The 19,633-nt window shown below is 43.4% G+C and overlaps 1 protein-coding gene across 6 annotated transcripts in view; it reads right to left on the bottom strand.

Moving 5' to 3' along the window:
* The window catches only part of VWC2 (von Willebrand factor C domain containing 2), a 119,911-nt gene that overhangs the window by 58,837 nt on the left and 41,441 nt on the right, over positions 1–19,633 (bottom strand). The window lies entirely within an intron of this gene.

The following is a 19,633-nucleotide window of genomic DNA, read 5'->3' as shown; positions in this document are numbered from 1 at the left end:
CGCTGAGACACTGCCTCTCGGTGGGGTGGTGTCTGTGGGAACCGAGGGGCCAGCCCTGAAAAGCAGCCTGATACGACTGAACAAATCAGAACTCAGTGTTTTTCAGTCAGGTTACACAAATAAGCGAACGACATAGTGGCTCACAGCAGCAACCTGCATGGCTTCGTTCCTCCACCCAACTTCAGGGAACCATCACTCTTCTTTCTCCTCCTACCCCTTGCTGGATCCCTCTCACCAAATCCCTGGTCACCAGCCAGGAGCAGGGGGGCTGGGGTCTGGAAAGTAACGTGCATCACAGGCGCCTGGCGGTCACCTGGCAGAGGACAGTGGGAGGGCTGCTCTGCCCGGGAGGCAGGGGTCCTGGAAGCCAGGTACTGAGCTGGCCCAGGGGACTAGTTTTTGCTGATTCACTACTCACCATCTGCCACCACAAGGCCCCCAGAAATGATTTTGGAGAATCACCACGTTCTCGTACAGCTCTGAGCAGGAATCTTATCCTGACTTAAAGGAACAGGGTCTCCCTAGTGCCCTCAGGGCTCCTCCCCCATCTGGCTGAGCCTTCCTCACCTCACTCCTGGACTCCATCCTCTTCCATAATGGAACCAATCAAGTTGACACCTTCCTAAAAGTTCCCTCTGTGAAAGTTAACTCCTGTTCAGAAATACTGGCCAGGTCCCTGTCAAGTAAATGTACCTAACCACAAGCGACACAGCACCTAATTAATCTACGCTGTCAGGGATGATAAGAAAGATCATGAAATAGCACTAAGAAAGAAAATTTACTGTCAATCAACTGTGACCCAATGTTTTGTTCAGCCGCTGATTGCAAAACATCCTAATTTCAAAGATAATAACATGCAAAAGAGATAGAAGGGCCTTTTAGAAACTGTGAAATATGCTAATTGTATTAACCACTAAGGACTTAATGTGAGCAAGCTTTCTACATACACAATCTCATTTATTTCCATTTTCACACTTTACCCAGGAATATATTCATTTTTCTTTTTTAAAATATGGAAGCTGCGAAGTCCTGATCCCTCGCAAACAGGCAGGCCAGCACCGTGCCTTGCATCTTTAGGATACATACTGCATACTTCTGTTATGACAACAAATATTTTCCCTCTTTTCCACCCCAGACCAGGCAGTTAGCAGCACACATCATTGGACAAATTTCTTAACCTTTTTGGGCTTCAGCTTTCTCATCTAAAAAAATGTGGACAATAATAGCCATCTCATTCTGGTGTTGTGACCAATGTGACCATGTACATAGAGCATTGAGCACAACACTTGGCTCATGGTATGCATACGATAATAAATCATGGAAAAATAAATGTACATAAAAGTACTTTCTATACGTTCTCTCCTTTAATCTCATTATAGGGTTTCTGTTCTACCCATGGGAAAATGTTAGCACCTGTCCCACTCTGTCCTTGGAACTGCAAGACACCTGAGGGCAGACACAGGGTTTTGGTGCCAAAACTCGCCCAAAGCCCTGCAGAACACCAGGCACAGCTCAGACAGGCCGAGGGCAGTGACCGAGGTCAAGGCCGGCCTGTTCAGACTTCAAACGTGACACCATGGGTCCTGCAGAGGGCCCGGTGGTGCCTCCATGGCAAGTATGGTGACCAGCCACACGTCTGCGCAGCCAGAGAAGCCTGCAGTCACCGTGGGAGGGCTGCTCCGCACCCCACACCCTGCAAAGGGGTCCCCCTCTCTGGGAGGTGCTCTCCACTGCAAACAGGGACCCAGAGCACAAATGATGGCCACAGCCACTGACTGTTCCCATTCAGAGATCTCATCCCTGCCCTTCAGCCTGGTGACCCCATCAAGGCTGGAGCGAGGTTTGGGGGCAGGTTGAGTTCCTGTGGATTTTGCTTATGTCCTTTGTTACCGTTATTTTTAAATTTTCTTTTTTTTGAGGAATATCAGCCCTGAGCTAACCTCTGCAGCCAATCCTCCTCTTTTTGCTGAGGAAGACTAGTCCTGAGCTAATATCTGTGCCCATCTTCCTCTACTTTATATGTGGGATCCCTACCACAGCATGGCTTGATGAGCGGCACCATGTCTGCCCCCAGAATCTGAACCATCCGACCCAGGCCACCAAACCAGAACATGCGACCTTAACTGCTCCGCCATCAAGCCAGCACCTGTTACTGTTATTTTTAATGTGTGGGTGAGAAGGAAGAAGGAAGAATGTTGGATCAGAGTAGATGTGTAGTAATAAAGGGCTGGAATTTTATGAAAGCCAATTTTGTGACCCCCTGCTTATTCTCATTGTCAGCCCAGCCATCAGAAGGTAGCCATGAATTTGTCTGAGCCTGCAGTTCAAGGGTACTGCCACCAGATGGTGCTGCCATCCAGGTCAAGACCAAACATTTGCTCCAGTTGGGAGTTTGAGAGCAAAGGGAAGAAGGTCAGTCAAGTGGGGCAGGAGCCTGCTGGAGCCAGAGACACTACAGTCCCCAAGACACAGGTCTAGTGGAGTGAGTGAGCCCCACTCCCTCAGGGACTGCAGGGTGACCAAGGCTCCACCTGAGGACAGATGAGACGCTTCACCCTCAAACCAGGCCCCATCATTTCCCCCAAATGAAAGCAACAAGCCATGCAAACAGAAACAACCACTAAATATTGTTATCCCCAGGTTTACTCTCCAGCCTTTCCTCCCCAAAGTTTAAGAGAATTATGAAGGTTTGGTTTAAAGACAGAATGAAATCATCTCCCTAAAGTGCTGGGCCACGTGTCAGACTCAAAGCAAAGCAAAACAGAAGTGGTTGCTCTTTAAGTCGATCAGCAAACATGTCACTGACAGCCAGCAGCTGCCCAGGTGGTGTGGCCCAGGAAATGATCTGTGATAGTCACCCTCAGTCCTCACAAAACACACTATACAGGGCTGTCATGATGCTCTCTGATGGAGGATGCAGGTGAAGCCGTGGGATCCAGGTCACTCACCTGGAAAAAGGCAGAGCTGCTGAGGCTGCACTTTTAGCCCCAGGCCTTGGTGGAGAGGGGCGAAGAGAAGGCAGTGGCCAGAGGAGGCGTGGAGCACACTATCTGGCCTGATGATTGGTTCTCTTTGGGAGGGAGACATCGAGCGGCCAGCCTCTGGGTGGCTTCCAGAGGCCTGACTCTTTAGGGTAGTCATTGTTTTGTCAATCAAATACTCATGCAAGGCTCGCAGCAGGGCTGAGGATGCAACACAGACAGTGATGTCTGGGGATGAGCATGTACTCCCCACCACCTAACAGTCAGGGAAATGGAAGTGGGAAAGAGCCGACCGGACCTCGGAGATCCCCGCACTGTGGCAGCACAAGCCCCAGAGGGCCTGGCTGCTTCACTGAGGGCTTTCTATTTCAGACTGAGTCCCGGGCTCTGGACTGTCTTCCTTCATGCGTGGTTACACAGCACTGCCAAAGCCACTGGGCACTTTTAACTTAACGATAGTGTTAAATGACAGTGTTCCATTCCCGTGGTCAGACCACCTTAGATGCCTATCTGCTATGAGCCAGGCCCCGTGTCATGGGTTGAAAAGGGGTCCCCCCAAAATAGAGCCACCTAGAACCTGTGAATGTGGCCTCATTTGGAAAAGGTCTTTACAGCTGTAATTAAATTAAGGATCTTGAGATGAGATTATCCTGGATTACCCCAGTGGCCCTAAATCCAATGACAAGTGTCCTTATTATAAGAAAAGGAGAGGACACACAGAGGAGGTCATGCGAAGATGGAAGCTGAGGTTGGAGTGACGTGCCTGCAAACCAAGGAACCCAAGGATTGCAGGCAGCCACCAGGAGGCAAGAGGGAGGCATGGAACAGATTCTCCCTGAGAACCTACAGGAGGCACCAACCTTACTGACCCCGTGACTTTGGACTTCCAGCCTCCAGAACTGTGAGCAAATGAATATAGCTTGTTTTAAGCCACTCGAGTTGTGATAATTTGGTTATTTGTTGTGGCAGCCCTAGGAGACTTTGTCCTCTTATGTCATGCAGCCTCCATAGAGGGGGTGTCCTGTGACTGGCACAGAGCCTGACTAAGAGCAGCGGCCAGGCGACATCTGCTGAATGATTACATGAAGCCCCTGCATAGACGATGGCTCTGAGCGTTATGAAGAGCTAAGTAACTTGGGAAGAGTCACACAGAAATTCATTTTGGATCAGTAAGTGAGCCCAATTCCTCCTATATTAGCATTTTTCATAAGAGCACATTTTCTCTCCAATTAAAAACAATCGCTTGTACGATATGAAATTAGGTATGGCCTGTCCTGGTAAAAACTGTGAGGAAGGTGCTGTGTGTGTGTGCACGCACACATGTGTGAGCACGCACACCTCTTGGCCCGCAAGCCCTCCTGCCAAACCACCGCCCACCTCCTTGTACAAACGTTACCACTGAACCCGTAGTTCCAGGCAGAGTCTGGCTTAGAGGGCTCTGCACGAGGATGGCAGGCCTCCTCCACTAGATGTGAAGCTTCACCACTGTGAGGGCCAGTTTTGTTCATCTTGAGCTCACCAGCGGAACTCTGTAGACAGCAGGTGTTAGACAATGTAACTAAATTAAAGGAGGACGTAATTCAGGTCCTTGGTGTGTGGCATGAGGAGGAGTGGTCTTTACTGTCAGACTCTTATTGATGAAAGACCCTCATTGTGTACTGTGCTGTGGTACTGGGCTCAGTCCTCCTGTGATTGTGCTATGGTACTATGCTCAGTCCTCCCCACTGTGCTATGATACTGTGCTCAGTCTTCCTGTATATTGCTCTTTGGTACTGTGCACAGATCTCCCACATACTGTGCTATGGTACTGCATTCAGTCTTCCTATGTACTGTTCTGTGGTACTGTGCTCAGTATTCCTCTCAATTCTACCAGCTGGGCCTCCAATGCCTTCATGGGTCAGAAAATGAGAAGTGATGCCACCCTAAGACATGGTGAGAGCAGAAGCCACATCTATGATACAGACTCAAAGAGAGCAGAGTAATCCAACTCAGGCTGGTTACCCATTCTCCCAGCTCAGGCTAAACTCTGCAGTCCTCCTGAGATAACCAAATGGTGAAAATAAACACACAGCATTAGATCCTGACTGACAGTTCCTATTCCCAGAATGACTCCTGATTGGGCAGAAAGGAGGATGAGAGACAGGATGTGCATTTAGAAGTGCTGACGTCTGGCTTGACCACCCGAGTAGGCAGAAGCACACATGCCATGGGCCTCAGGGACCATGCACTTCATAAAAGCAGTCCAAACCCCACCCATGGGCCCACAAGGAGCCCTCACTCCAACCCTGCTCCCAGCCATGCAATTGCTTCCAGAGTCTTAGAGGGGCAGTGGCTGGATGCACAACAGATAGAAACTCTCTTCTTGGCCATTCAACTCCCAATGTTCCCCTTGCCTGATTTACCTGAGGAACGACTTTAGACCAGGACTAACTAGCAGCCAAGACTCTCTCTTTCCCCCCAAATGGACAATTTGTTTGTAAAAGACAAAGTATCATATAATCAACATATGGCCACTGCATCCAATTCTCCCCTGGTGAGGTCGTCGCCCACAGCTGAGCCCTGCTGCCTTCCCGGAAACCCGTGAGAGTCCTGCCTGAGGCTGTAGAGAATGAACCACTGGGATGTCTCAGGGAGACTCTGGGGAATAGGAAATCTATACAGTAGGATAAGAAGTCACAAGCCTGCAGTTCCATCACACCTGTCACATACAAACAATGCAAGACTTCAGGAGAAATATAAACTATTGGCTACTTTAATCAAATACAATAAAAACACTTTTCAATTATAAATAAATGTATACCATTTGCAAAAATTGTTATGCATAAGCCTGTGTGAATAACAGATATGGGGCATTAAAAAATTCCACAAATATTATTAATCATGCATTTTGTCTAGACTCCTTTTTGATTTACTAATCTAGACACGACATAATCATTTTATTGGTTACACTTTTAAAAATGAATTTGATTTATGGAATAGAAAATAATTTAAGGACCAGAGAATACTTACCAAAATATGCTTTGATATTATTAACATATGGGAAAAATTATTTATACAAAACCCCAAAATACATTTGCCTGGGAGATTTTGAACATCTGAGGTCCAGGGAATTGGGAAATGACAGTCAATGGTTTACAGATCTACATATTTGAGCAAGATTTCAGAAGTGGGAAGAAAGGGAAAGACAGCTCCTGGAAGCAGCTAGAGCATCGATGGAAGATAAACTGCAAAATGGAAGCAGAGACCATGGCTGCCGATAGAAATTACATAGTGGAGCACACTGGGCTACAATCACTACTGCCCACGTCTGTTTCAGGGCCAGGTGTCTAGAAATGGAGGGCACGAACGTGTCCAGGGATGGCTTGTCCAGAGTCCACACCCCACTTCTAGGTGCAGAGAGTGTCTTCTGCTTCCTCTCACCCATGGGGAGCAGAAGAATCTGGGGCTGCACATGGGGCGACAGGGCGGGGTTGTGAAATCACACTGAGTGTAGATGCAGGACAAAGACCACCACGGGGAGGCCTTGAGCCTGAGCCCTGAGGTGAGTGAGGTGGCAGGACGGGCTCAGCCTGGGCAGCTGTGCTACACCGCAGCAGGCACCCCCAGAAACTCACACCACAGGTATGAATACAACACACAGCTCAAGCCCTCGGCCCCCGTGTTCCAGCCTCTCCAGCCCCCAACTTGTTAGGCAGAGCCTCCAGCACACAAGTGACACTGGTGAAATTTCTCCCCAGAGACGCCTCTAGCTTGTGTCTGAGACTTCGAGAAGTGGCCCAGTGTGGCATGGCATGCCCTCTCCTCCTGTGAACCATGAGTCTAACAACCTCTCTTTTCTAGTGGCAGTCAGTCATCTCCTGATCTGTTGGTCTTGCCATTCCTAAAAATCAAAAAGCAGACATTGCAAAGCACATACCCTCCAGGAGGGGCACAGTGACAGCACAGGCTGATATCCATGGACCACTGCTGGCCCTGTGCTCAGGGCCCCACACACAATTACCACCAGACCCTCTCAACAATCCTGCAACACAGGTAACATTATTACACCAATTTAAATATGAAAAAAATGAGAATTACAAGACAAGATGTAACTTGTCAGAGGTCACGTAGTTGATTCTAGTCAGATTTGGAATTTATAGTCATTATATTGTAAAATGCTCTCACTTTTCACTTCTTAATATTACATCCCACAGGAGATTCTTACACCCTGGCAGTAACTCTTTTAAAATTCATCTATTCTTGTAACGAGCCGTCTCTGTGGCTTGCTGTTCTTTTAAAACACTTTGCAAATAATAAGCCCACATTTTAAAAGACATCTGCAGTTTGTGACACAGACCTTCTGCTCACTGCAAGCTAGAGAGAAATTCTGCATGTAAGGAATTCACAGCCTCACACTGAATAATTCACATATACAATCTGTCAAACTGCTAATTATTCCTTCAAAGAAAAACAATCAGATATTTGTATCATAATATTTTACCCCATCCAGGCGAAACTGCCAAGGTGTCAGGGTGATTAGGAACCTACTTCACTGCCTGTCAAGTGATGCTCAGGAAATTTACATATGCATCTACACACAAGGACAGAAAACATGTGCACTCTATGTGATGAAATTATCAATTAATTTGACAAATATGTGGCAGGGGGACTTAGGTGTCAGCAAGTCTTTCGGCACTGTGGACACAGAGATGAAAAAGTCTATGTGGTGCTCACAGTTCAGTGCAGGAAGTAAGTAAAGTGATACTAATGTCATTAGGATAAAAGGAGAGAGTCCTCTGTCTTAGACACCGGGGCTTCCTGGGGAGGTAATGTTTGAGCTGAGTACTGCAGGGCTACGGCCAGATTAGGAAGGTGAGGAGGGACATCCAAGCACAGGCAAGAGCAGGTGCAAAGACAGAGGTGAGGAACTTTGCTGTTCTGCAGATGTCAAAAATGCCCCCAGGGGGCTGGCCTGGTGGCGTAGTGGTTAAGTTTGCACAGTCTGCTTCACCAGCCCAGGGTTCGAAGGTTTGGATCCTGGGTGTGAACCTATGCACTGCTCAGCAATCCATGCTGTGGCCGCATCCCACATAGAAAGCAGAAGACGACAGGCACAGACGTTAGCTCAGCGACAATCTTTCTCAAGCAAAAAGAGGAAGACTGGCAACAGATGTTAGCTTAGGGCCAATCTTCCTCACCAAAATAAAAAAGTGCCCCCCGGGCTGGAGGTCAACATGTACCTTGGGGAACAGCAAAAGCTGAGGCCAGATCACAAACGTGCTTGAGTGAGAAGCCAACAAGTGTGACTGTTATGTCTGATGCTACAGGACGTCAGGGAGGGATATAAACTGGGCAGTGATGTGATAATATTTTCATCTTAGATAATATTTTATCTGTCAGTAATGTGGCAGATGAATGGGAAATGGAGACAGGAGGCCAAAGTAATAAGGGTCTGACGGATGAAGAAGAAAGGAGAGATATCAGGGATATTGAGGAGGTAGTCTTAGGACTAATTTGATGAGAGGTGCCTGTGTATAAGGAAAGGAAAAACAGAGAAAAAGTCAATGAAGATTTCTGAGTTTGGCTGTGGAACTGAATGGATGATGATACATGAAGGCAGGAAATGGGAGGAGAATCGGGGTTACTTTTGTTGGGGGGAAGACCAAAAGGTGGAAGAGTTAGTGGTGTTTCATCTAAGGTGTGTGTGGGACTGTGAAGTGGAGGGGTCGCCTCACACTCAAAATGGAAGTCACGGAGGTGGGTACTCCTACATCAATCTGGACGATGATTGAATAAGAGTCCTTCAAGGGTATTAATTTTAACCTTTCCACCATTAAAGTAATTTAAAACACTCAGTTTTACATATGCAAAGTCTCACTAAGTTATTAAGCTCCACATTTTCACAGTTCCAGGTAAGCCAAGCCAAGTCGGTCAGGAACGGTCAGCTTTGCTAACTCCAGACATGTTTCTAAAACTTTATCCTATAAACACTTTCCTGTGTAATATTTATACTACATTATTCAATTAATTTTATGTCCATTAATGAATATAAATTTATACTTATTAATAGGCCATGAAATAGTAGCAAAAATAAATCCAAAAATAGAGAGAAGGCATGAAAGAGTGGAAGGAAGACTGGCCTTTGACTGAGACTCTCCACTTTGGGGTCAATGGCTCCAGCACACAGCAGCCACATTACCCCAGCAAGTCTCCCCTCGCCCATCTCCCAGCTTCAGTTTCCTCTTTTATAAAAGGAGTTGATTAAACTGCGTGATCTCTAGGACTCTATCCAGATGTTAACAGTCTATGATTTCAATGGAAACTTACGTTTTCATATACCATTAATAATTTCAAAAATAACACGTGATTATAACCATCAATGCACTAGTAAGATAGCAAACCCTTGACATTTAATAGTTTATAAAAAAGGCTAAAGTGCAGAACAGTGAGTGGATACATCTGAGAGAGAGACAGACAATGCATCTGCGTGAAATTGGTCAGATGATAACGTAATACAGAATTTTTAAGGCTAAAGGGAATTCTCACAAAACAGAGGCCAATCTTAAAAGCAGAAATTCCTAACTTCAGGACACAAACCCATGGTGATACTTTAGGCCAAATTAGAATTCCTAATAAAAGATCTTGAATTAACAAGATGAAACGCAAGAGTGCTTCCCAGTACAAAAGAGACGTTGAAACAACGCTGCACGTTTTCTCCTCCTCTATGGAAAGTCTTATGGGGGCCAGAGATCCAGAACTTTGTCACTTTGTCACTTTGGAGTAGTACACAGGAGCATCTATGCAGGAAGGAGAGTGAGAAAGCGAGTGTGTGTGTGCGTGAGTGTGTGTGAATCTCTGAAACCTGTCCCTGTGGATATTTTTATCTAAACACTTCCTTGGCACACTCATATAAAAGATAGCTCTACTCTGTGGAGTTTACCTATGTCATCCCTCTTTCCCAAAACTATCTGAGGTGGCTTCCAAAAGTAAACATTGCTTTGTTTGAAAACATCACATTGTTTCTTAGGGGACATGTCCTAAGGATCTAGGTAAGGTGACAGAGCCCACCAGAGGGACTGTCCCATGAAACACATCACCACGTTTCCAAGATCTTTCATCTCTGTGCAGTGCAGAAGCCTCCAGCCACGACTCACTCTTACCAGCCCATGCCTACTGCTCTCTGGGAAATACAGAGGGACAACAACAAACACGTGAAGTGCAGGCAGGGAAAACCTTTTCTGAACTTACTGAAATAATTCCATGAAGAGTGGTTCTTAGATTTCTGTTTGTTTTTTACTTAAGTAGCTGCTTTAGTAACATAGGAAAATTCTCCTGGGCCAGTGGTTTGAGCTGCGCTACTGCTGACCACGCTAATTAAAGTTTGGCCCCTTTATCTCCTGAATGATAAGAAACAGCACATGCACAGAATCTCCAAAAACATGTGCTTTCTAAGTTGATGGGCCTGGGTGAGCTGTGTCTGTTCCTCCCTCAGCAGAGTCTGGGGTCTGATGTGTCCGACCTGCAGCCTGATAAATTCATTTGCCTCGAGTTATCAGGCGCTAAGAAAAGTGGCTCATCCATGAGAAAATTAAGTGTAAACCAGAATATGAATCTGGATTTATATGAATATGGCCTAATAATGGAATTTCCATATTTGTTACTTCTTATTTCATTATAGTAAGCAAGAAATTTTAAAGGCAGAGAAGATGGATAATCTTATGGGATATCTATTATTAAGCAGTGGACGCACGGGGAAACACGATTCTTTTCTATAGGGTCCCATTGGTCTCCATAAAACAGGCCATACTCTAGTTGAAACAGTCTTATTAATGAAGTATAATTGACATACAATATTCTACTAGTCTCAGGTGTACATCACAGTGATTCAACATTTACATACACTTTGAAATGAGCACCATGATAAGTCTAGTTACCATCTGTCACTATACAAAGTTATTACAATATTATTGACTATATTTCCTGTGCTGTACATTACATCCCCACAACTTATCTCCTTTGTATTTGGAATTTGGACCTTTTAATCCCCTTCACTTATTTCCTCCACCCCTCAACCGCTCCCTGCTCTGGTAACCACCAGCTTGTTTCCTGTATCTATGAGTCTGTTTCTATTTTCTTTGGTTTGATCATTTGTTTGTATGTTAGATTCCACATATAAGTGAAATCATACAGTATTTGTCTTTCTCTGTCTAATTTATTTCATCTAGCATAATACCCTCTAAGTCCATTCTTGTTGTCACAAATGGAAATATTTCATTCTTTTTTATGGCTGAGTAATATTCTATTGTATATATATGCCACATCTTCTTTATCCATTCATCTATTGACAAATAGTTTGAAACAGTCTTAAAGCTACATGGCCAAACTCACACTATGAAATTTTCCTTTACTTCAACATTTCCACAGAAATTACCAACATTAGATTGGCACAATGTATTACCTTATCTCCCATATTTATTTCCAATAACATTAATGAGAACTATTATACAAGTGTACAGACTATTCCTTCTAAGAACATTCTTAAGCCCACTGACACATGATTTAGGGTGATCTATTTCAGGAAGGATCCTTTAGACAAGGTGTAGAGTCACTTCATGTCATCGAATATCACTGGGTGGCCCTTCCCGACATCAGTATCCTAAATTCCTATTTTGCTCTCATGTGAGGGCTTTTCTTTCTAACCTCTGTGTTGTCCCTGACTCCCCAGGTCCCTCACTTTGAGGCCTCGGTTCAGAAACGTAATTGACAGTCTGTTTTCTCCAGCAAGCGCTCCCTTTATTCCTTTGAGGTAGGTTTTTTAAATGCGGTGCAACTTTATAAAGTTGCCAGGAAAGCGAGCTTGCCAGGGGCAGAGAAGTGCAAGAAGCTTGTGGAACCTCCCCGCCCAATCGGCAGCCTTGACTCACCTATGGCCACAGCTGCTGGCGCCGAAGGGGTCAATGGGACCCCAGAATGAGATCAGGGTGCCTACTCTGTCTGAAGCTCATATTGGGGGTTAGGACCTTCAACATGTGAGGGACGCAATGTAGTCCATAGCACCTCCTAATAGTCACCTGACACTGGGCAACTTATAGATCACCTCTAAGCCTTGTTTTCTGATTTGCAAAATGTACATTATATTTATTTCATAGAGTCACCATGAGGCTTAAATGATATAATATAGAGTAAAAGCTCCCAGAAAATCCTGTAAACTTTTGGGTTTTGAAAACTCAATAATAATTATTATTATGACCACTACAGCTTTACAAAGATGTTGCTTAATCCCTCACTCAGAACTCTGCCCTCACACTGCTGTGGGCCACTCCAAGAGCAGTATGCAACCACACACACTTGCCAGGACGGAATGCCCTGGAGTCCACCCCACTATGTGGGCCCCTCCTCCCCCAGCCACTGGGAGGATTCCAGCTGTGAACACCTGCATCCTCAGCACCAGCTCCTGGGCTCCTCTTCCCCACTGACAAGATCCCAAGAGGCAGGAGTCAGCTTCAATTCTGCCCTGGCTCGGCACGCTTCTGCCAACAGCCAGACTGCCCTTAAAAGTTCAACCAGTTATCCTAGGAAATGAAAGAGGATTGATCTGCTGAAGAAGACATTATTTAAATAAGAGATTATAGATAAATCTCATTATAAGTCTTTAACACAAGATCCTTCAAGAGTCTCGGATGAGAAATGTCTAGCATTCACGTAACACTTCACCTATCATGGTTATGTACTCCTGGGATTTACTTACCAGAGATGATAACCCCTGACTCTGCCCCCTAATTCTTATCAGAAGCTCGAATATGAGTGAGAGATATGGAAGAACGCCTTCAGGTATTCAGCCCTCCACGCCCACAGCTATTGTAAATTTAATACTCAGATTAAGCAGGTCCATTTGAGATTTGCTTATCCAGACTGGAGAGCCCTGTCTTCTCTTCAGATCGCTTCCACTGAGCTTGCTTGGCACTCTCCCATCAACATACACAGAAGAAGATTATAAGCAGATTTTTTAACTTTCTGTAAGGATTTCAAAGACATCTTTTATTATACCATAAGGACTAATAGGAAAAATTCTTTTGAGCCTCAAAAAAGAGATAAATAGGCTCCTCCTAACCGCCACACTTTATTTGTATTATTTGCACCATGGATCATTTAAGGGAGTGGATTTCTTTCCCCAGGCTACTAGAAAATGCAAAACAAATTTGTATTCCACCTTTAAAAAGTGTATGTGACCTTTGGCAATCATTAGAGGTCATAAGCTTGCTCTTGGATTTATTTTTTTTTCCTCCCTTTTCTGAAATTGCATCACTTTTAAAATTTTAAATCTCTTCATATTTTATAGCTGGTGTGAGCCTTGTCAAGTCCTTTTTGAAATGAGGTAGGGTGCACTGGTTAAAACTCCTTTTTCATGTGCACTTCCCAACTTTGATCTTCAAAGAACACGCACAACGCCAGTGATCGCCCCAAGGCTGTTCCCGGGGCAAGTCTCCCATTCTGATCAGGTGGTCTGGATCCACTCCACGTCCAGAACTCTCTCTTCTCCTGCACCCTGCCTTCAGGACTCCAAGGCAAAACTTCAAATGAAGGATCACTTTCAATTTTAGCCAATAAGAGGGGCCCCAAAGGACTTTCACATGTCCCATGATCTTGCTTAACACTGTAAGCACATGATTGAGGTGACTAGTTATTGGTTTCCTTGCTTTAATACCATTTTTTGCAAAAGATAGACAACATTTTCAGTAATTATCCTAAGAATGTCTAAATTTAATTAAATTTGATTACACAAGGCAGTATGAGCAATTTCTGCATGGTCCGTTGAGCCTCAGAGAGCTCTGGTTATTTAAATATTCCCTCATTGAATATCACAATTGCAGTTCTTAAATTGAAGTCCTCACATCTCTATGGAATATGTTTAATAAAAATGTTTGAAAAGAAGTGGGTCATTTTTGCTAAGTTTCTCAACTCATTCCAATAGTTGCCACATATTATCATCTATAAAGCCAATTTTTAATGTCACACAAACCAGATAAGTTAGACTTCAAAGACTAAAATTTCAAGTAATTAGTGACTATATTCTTTAGCAATTAATCATGCATACATTGTTGTGTCTTTTGAAATTTCATTCAAGAGCAGAACAAAGGTGGTGCGAACCTCTGAACCTGACTTCTCTCTGAGAAGAATATATAATATAGATATTTCTGTAATTAAATAGTGGTTTGGTTACTTTTTCAGAGCGTACGTACATATATGCATAAATTCTATGTACTCCTACGTAAAGATTTTAAATGTGGTTTTAATAAAAGCCATAGACAAAAACATTAAGTGTAAAAATATTAATGAAAGCCATCAACCTACACATTTATCTCAATTTACTTTCAATTTAAAACTTTTACCAGTTTGGTTTTACAGATATAAATACAATTCTTGAGTTATCTGGCTAAAATATACTATCCAAATTAAACTTGATGGCTTGATGCCAGATTGGATTAATCTGGGAACAGCATCCCAGACTTTGGTTCAACCCAGAATGAAAACAAACTCCCTAACAAAGTCCCTTCCTCTGGCTTCTATCCATTATCACCTGCAAGTTATCAGGAATGGATAACCAAGGAGTTGTACTTTCTTCTAAAGCAATTTAATTATCTTTGATTGTCTTGTATAAAGAACTTAGTCATGATATCATTTTACAGGCTTCAATTTTTTCATTTTTTCTCATTCAAAAAATAATGGTCATTATAACAAATTAGAAGAAATATGTAAAGAAGGAAACAGAAAGTGTTAATAACCAAGACAGATAGCCAACACCAATAGTTTGTATACGTCCTTCCAGTGACACTCAATAAATCATTAACTTATTTTATTATATTTTCTAATGAGTTGCTCCTGGTGTGGGAACACCACTGATTTTTTTGTATCAACAAAGTAGTGAACAGCTACAATGTAGTTCTAACAGCTTATATATAGATTCTTTGGATTTTCTACATTCCATCTGCTGTGAATAAAACTTTCATCCTTCCACTTCAAATTCATATTCCCTTTATGTCTACTACTGTCTCATTGTATTTGTTAGGGTTTCCAATGAAGTATTGAATAAAAAAAATAGTGAGAGGGGCCTGCCCAGTGGTGCAGCGGTTAAGTGCACAAGTTCCGCTTCGGGGGCCCCGGGGTTTGCTGGTTCGGATCCTGGGTGTGGACATGGCACCACCTGACAAGCCATGCTGTGGTAGGCATCCCACATATAAAGTAGAGGAAGATGGGCATGGATGTTAGCTCAGGGCCAGTCTTCCTCAAAAAAAAAAAAAAAAAAGAATGGTTATTCTTTTCTTTTTCTTGAAGAGTACACTTGTCACATTTCACCGTTAAATATATTTGCTTTAGGTTTTTGTTTGTTTTCATACTACATTAAGATCTTTAAACTTTGCTTTTATTCTTATTTGAGATTATCTTTATTTTTCAGTCACAAATGGGGACTGAATTTTACCATATATTTCTTTTGAATCTTTGGAAACAATCACACATTTTCTCATTTAATCTGTTTACATGAATGATTACCTCAAATGATTTTCTTGTTGTGATCATCTCTGAATTACGGGAAACTCCACTGGATCACAATGTGGTTTTGTTTCATATTGATGGATTTAGTTTGATGGTATTTGATGTAGAAATTGTTTCATTTATGTTTGTAAGTGAGACTGAGTTATGGACACTCTCTTTTTTCAAGGCTTTTTGGCCTCATAAAGAGTTGGGAGAGTTCCATATCCTTTATTCAAAACAATGCAAGGGACACCTATTTCTTAAAAGTTTGATGAAACCTACCTGTAAAGCACTCTGGACCTGTTTTTTGTGAACAGATTTTTAAAAACAACAAAACCACTGATTGTCTTTCTTTAATGTTTACATGGCTATTTAGATTTTTATTTTTCTCTCGAGTCAATTTTGGAAATTTATTATTTCTCAAAAAATTATTTCACTTAAGTTTTCAGTATTTTTGCATAAAATTATTCACTGTGTTCTTTTTCTAGATTTACAGAATTTTATAGCTATAGCCAGGTTTCAGATCTTTTCTCCTCCTTAATATTGCTCACTTGCAGCTTTTCCCTTTATTTTATGCTCAATCTTGTGAGTTTATTGTTATTTTTAATTATGATATCATCATCAGTGCAGTTTTATATTTTGTGGGATTCCTCTGTACCTGACTTGTGAAAAAGTCTCTACAGAGTGGCTTGAGCTTCCTTCTGCCAGAACTCCAAGCATCTAAGTGTTGATTTGTGAACTGGAAACTCCCACACAGCACGAAGGACTTCCCCAACACTCTGCTGAGAGGCCTGGCCAGTCTGTAGTCCGCTTCCACCTGCATCACTACGGCAGCCCTGGCCCTGTTAATCTGCTGAGTCTGCTCAAGAAAACACAAAGCTGCTTATTTATCGTACCTTGTCCAACCCACAGCGCCAAGCCACGTTCAGTAATTCTCCACGACCCCTCTTCTTTCCATTTCTCCAGAGCCCCATCCCCTTTACTTTTCACTTCCCCACAGCGCCCCCTTTTGTTCTCTCTTCTCCCTTTAGAAACCTCCCTCACCTCTGCCTTAGTTGGAGTTGAGCTCAGTCCATACTGGTTTCTGTCCCCTACTGCAGTGTCTGAAGAGAGTTGTGCTTGCCACTTTTAACAAGTCTCCACTGCTGCTGCTCCTTGACAATTTCTAACCCTGTCCCCAACCCCGCACGGTGAATGCAAGACAACTGCACCCCAAGCGCATGCATGTCACAGGCTTAACCACCTCTCCCCACCCCCAACTTCCATCATCACACACAGTCTAGACTAAAAATTTTATTCAAAGGATATGTTCTAGATCTTTTGACTTACAACGTGTACAGCTAAATTCCTGTCCCCACGCGGGTTCACAATGCCAATCACTGGGACCTCCAGCCAGTCTCAAACTCCCAGAGTCACTGTGCTATTGACTGTCTGATATTACTCTGGTTTTTTACTTCTCTCTTCATTTCTAGCACCTGAGGGATTTTACCTACTTTTTTTTTTTTTTCTTCCAAACTAAGTTACATATTTCAAAAACAAAAAAATAGGGGCCAACCGGTGGCACAGCAGTTAAGTGCACATGTTCCGCTTCTCAGCGGCCCGGGGTTCGTCGGTTCAGATCCTGGGTATGGAAATGGCACCACTTGGCACACCATGCTGTGGTAGGCGTCCCATGTCTAAAGTAGAGGAAGATGGGTACAGATGTTAGCTCAGGGCCAGTCTTCCTCAGCAAAAAGAGGAGGATTGGCAGCAGTTAGCTCAGGGCTAATCTTCCTCATAAAAACAAAACAAAACAACAACAACAACAGTACAGATGTGTGTATATATATATACCCCGCATTTTGTCTTTGTAATAGGAGGGGTTTCATGAACCTCAGTTCCATCTGCCATGTTGCCAGAAACCCAGTGCATTTTCTATTGATACTTCAGCATATACTACAGATATTAACACTTAGTAGGACTGGAAGATCTATTGAATAATCAACTTTCTCATTAACTTGTTGCACGAGTATATATTTTATATAGTTGGAATCCCACTCCCATAGCTTTGTATCTTGTTTCCAGCATGGGCTTCTTAATGTGTGATGAAAGCTTTCTGCCCAAATTCATTCTCCAAATAATTGAACTGTTTGATTCCCACAGAGTCTCTCCTGGAAATGAATTAGCCACTGGGGATAACGAACAGAGGACATAGGAACATCCCAATGAACTGCATCAAGTCAACCTTGAAGTTTGCCCCAGGTCCACATAACCCACAAAATGTTATTCAGCTAATCAGAAGAGCCCTGCTCAAGGATCAGAGAGGAGTGTTTTGGAAAATAGCGAGCCTACGTCACTCTCAAATCCTACCCATCAGCCTGAGACCCCAGAGAACTACTGCTAGTCTTGCCCAACTAATATACTGTCCCCATGGGACAAGGTCAACTTTCTGGCTCTTGGATATGATGATCCAAAGGTCATGTCCACATTCACCTCTCTGGCCTATACCCATCTTCTGAATTCCAGACTCCAATTCCCTACTTGCCAAAGCCACTTGGATCATTTAGAGGCTTGTCAAGCTTAACTTATCCAAAAGTGAACTCCTAATCCCCCCGAACCACCATCTTGCTGTGTCCACATTCTTCTCAGGATCAACAAATATCAACCACATTCATTGAGTTTCTCAAGCTAAACTTGCAATTAACCCAGACAGCTCTCCTTCTTTCATGCCCCTATCCAATCCATTAGCAAGTCTTACTGGCTTGACATTCACAGCATTCTCTGATCACTAGCCCTGACACTGGTCACCTGACTTCCTGGATTCTGTACATTTCCAGCTCAAGACCTACATGACTTATAGTTGCAATTCTGGAAATGTCCTTCTCCATGGAACACTTTGTGAGTATAAAATCTCCTCATAACAGGGTCAATTTTTGTTCTACACTTTTAACTCTGGGGCCTAGTGAAGCACATGGTAGGTACTTCGTGGGTGACTGAAGAAAGCTAAATGACTACTGGGCACAGCTTATTGTCAAGAAGTTAATCAAACTTGAGAAAGTCTTGACAAGGTTGAATTTCACCTGAAGGTTAAGGAATCCTCCTACCCTTCTGGGTTCTGAAAAATGGCTGACTGCAAAGAATCACTCTTCCCTGTATGACTTAGATGAGACTCATGATGCCCCCTTGTTTATCCATGACAAGGCCAGACACACACTCTCCAAATTCCCATGCTTTGCTTCATAAATGATTAGCGGAACTGTTTTGTCTCCACAGGTCAATCAGAACAAAATGCATGTTAACATCTCTCCAGGCCCTGAACTTCTGCTCACCCTCAGCCTGAGCAGCAGAGAGCTCCTCCATCCCTCAAGAACAAGCCGGCTTCAGGTAAAATGGTCTCTGATCTACTGTCCAATCATCCTCGTCACCCCACATCCCACACCCAGTTCTCTCCAGCCTCATTTACTCCTCTCCATCAAAAAACCCTGTCTGGCCTAACTGGAGACACTCACATGTCTTACGGTCACAGTGTTGCCCCCGTTGCAATGCACCCTTTCCCCCTTGGAATAATCCTTTTGAATAAAAGTCCCTCCTTACTAAAGTTAGGACTTGGGTTTTTTTATTTGATAGTGTACCATCTTGCTGATAGAACAGGATGTTAGCCAGGATTTATTTTCACTGAAAAGAAACAACTTATTTTCAAGAAGGCATGGCCCCTCAGTCTGTGCCCACCCACCACCAGTGGCTGTCCCCTCAGCGTCCATTTCAGTGGGCAGTGACCCTCACTATCAGGAGTTTCTCTTTACACTGAGCCAAAATCTGCCGCCTGTATATTCTACCCATGAGGACGCTCTGAAGCTATGCAGAATAAATCTAATTCCTTCCCCAGGATATAAGTACTCAATTATCACATTTCTCCCTTGAAACCTGAACATCTTCTCTTCTCCAGGTTGAATAATTATGCTCAAGAAATACAACATTTGTCACATCATCCCTAAACCCTGGTGTCCAGTCAGCATGGAATGATCCTCTTTATGACTGCTGCTGAAAATATAAAAAATTTAAAACATCAACAATCAAAGGTAAAGGGTAACATTTCAAAAAAAGAAAATCCACATCAAAGTAAATTAGAACAACCCCAAAGAGTGATAAGAAATTAAAAATCA

This window comes from Equus przewalskii, chromosome 4 (assembly GCF_037783145.1).
Source record: "Equus przewalskii isolate Varuska chromosome 4, EquPr2, whole genome shotgun sequence".
NCBI lineage: Eukaryota > Metazoa > Chordata > Mammalia > Perissodactyla > Equidae > Equus > Equus przewalskii.
This window is presented reverse-complemented; position numbering and strand designations above follow the sequence as displayed.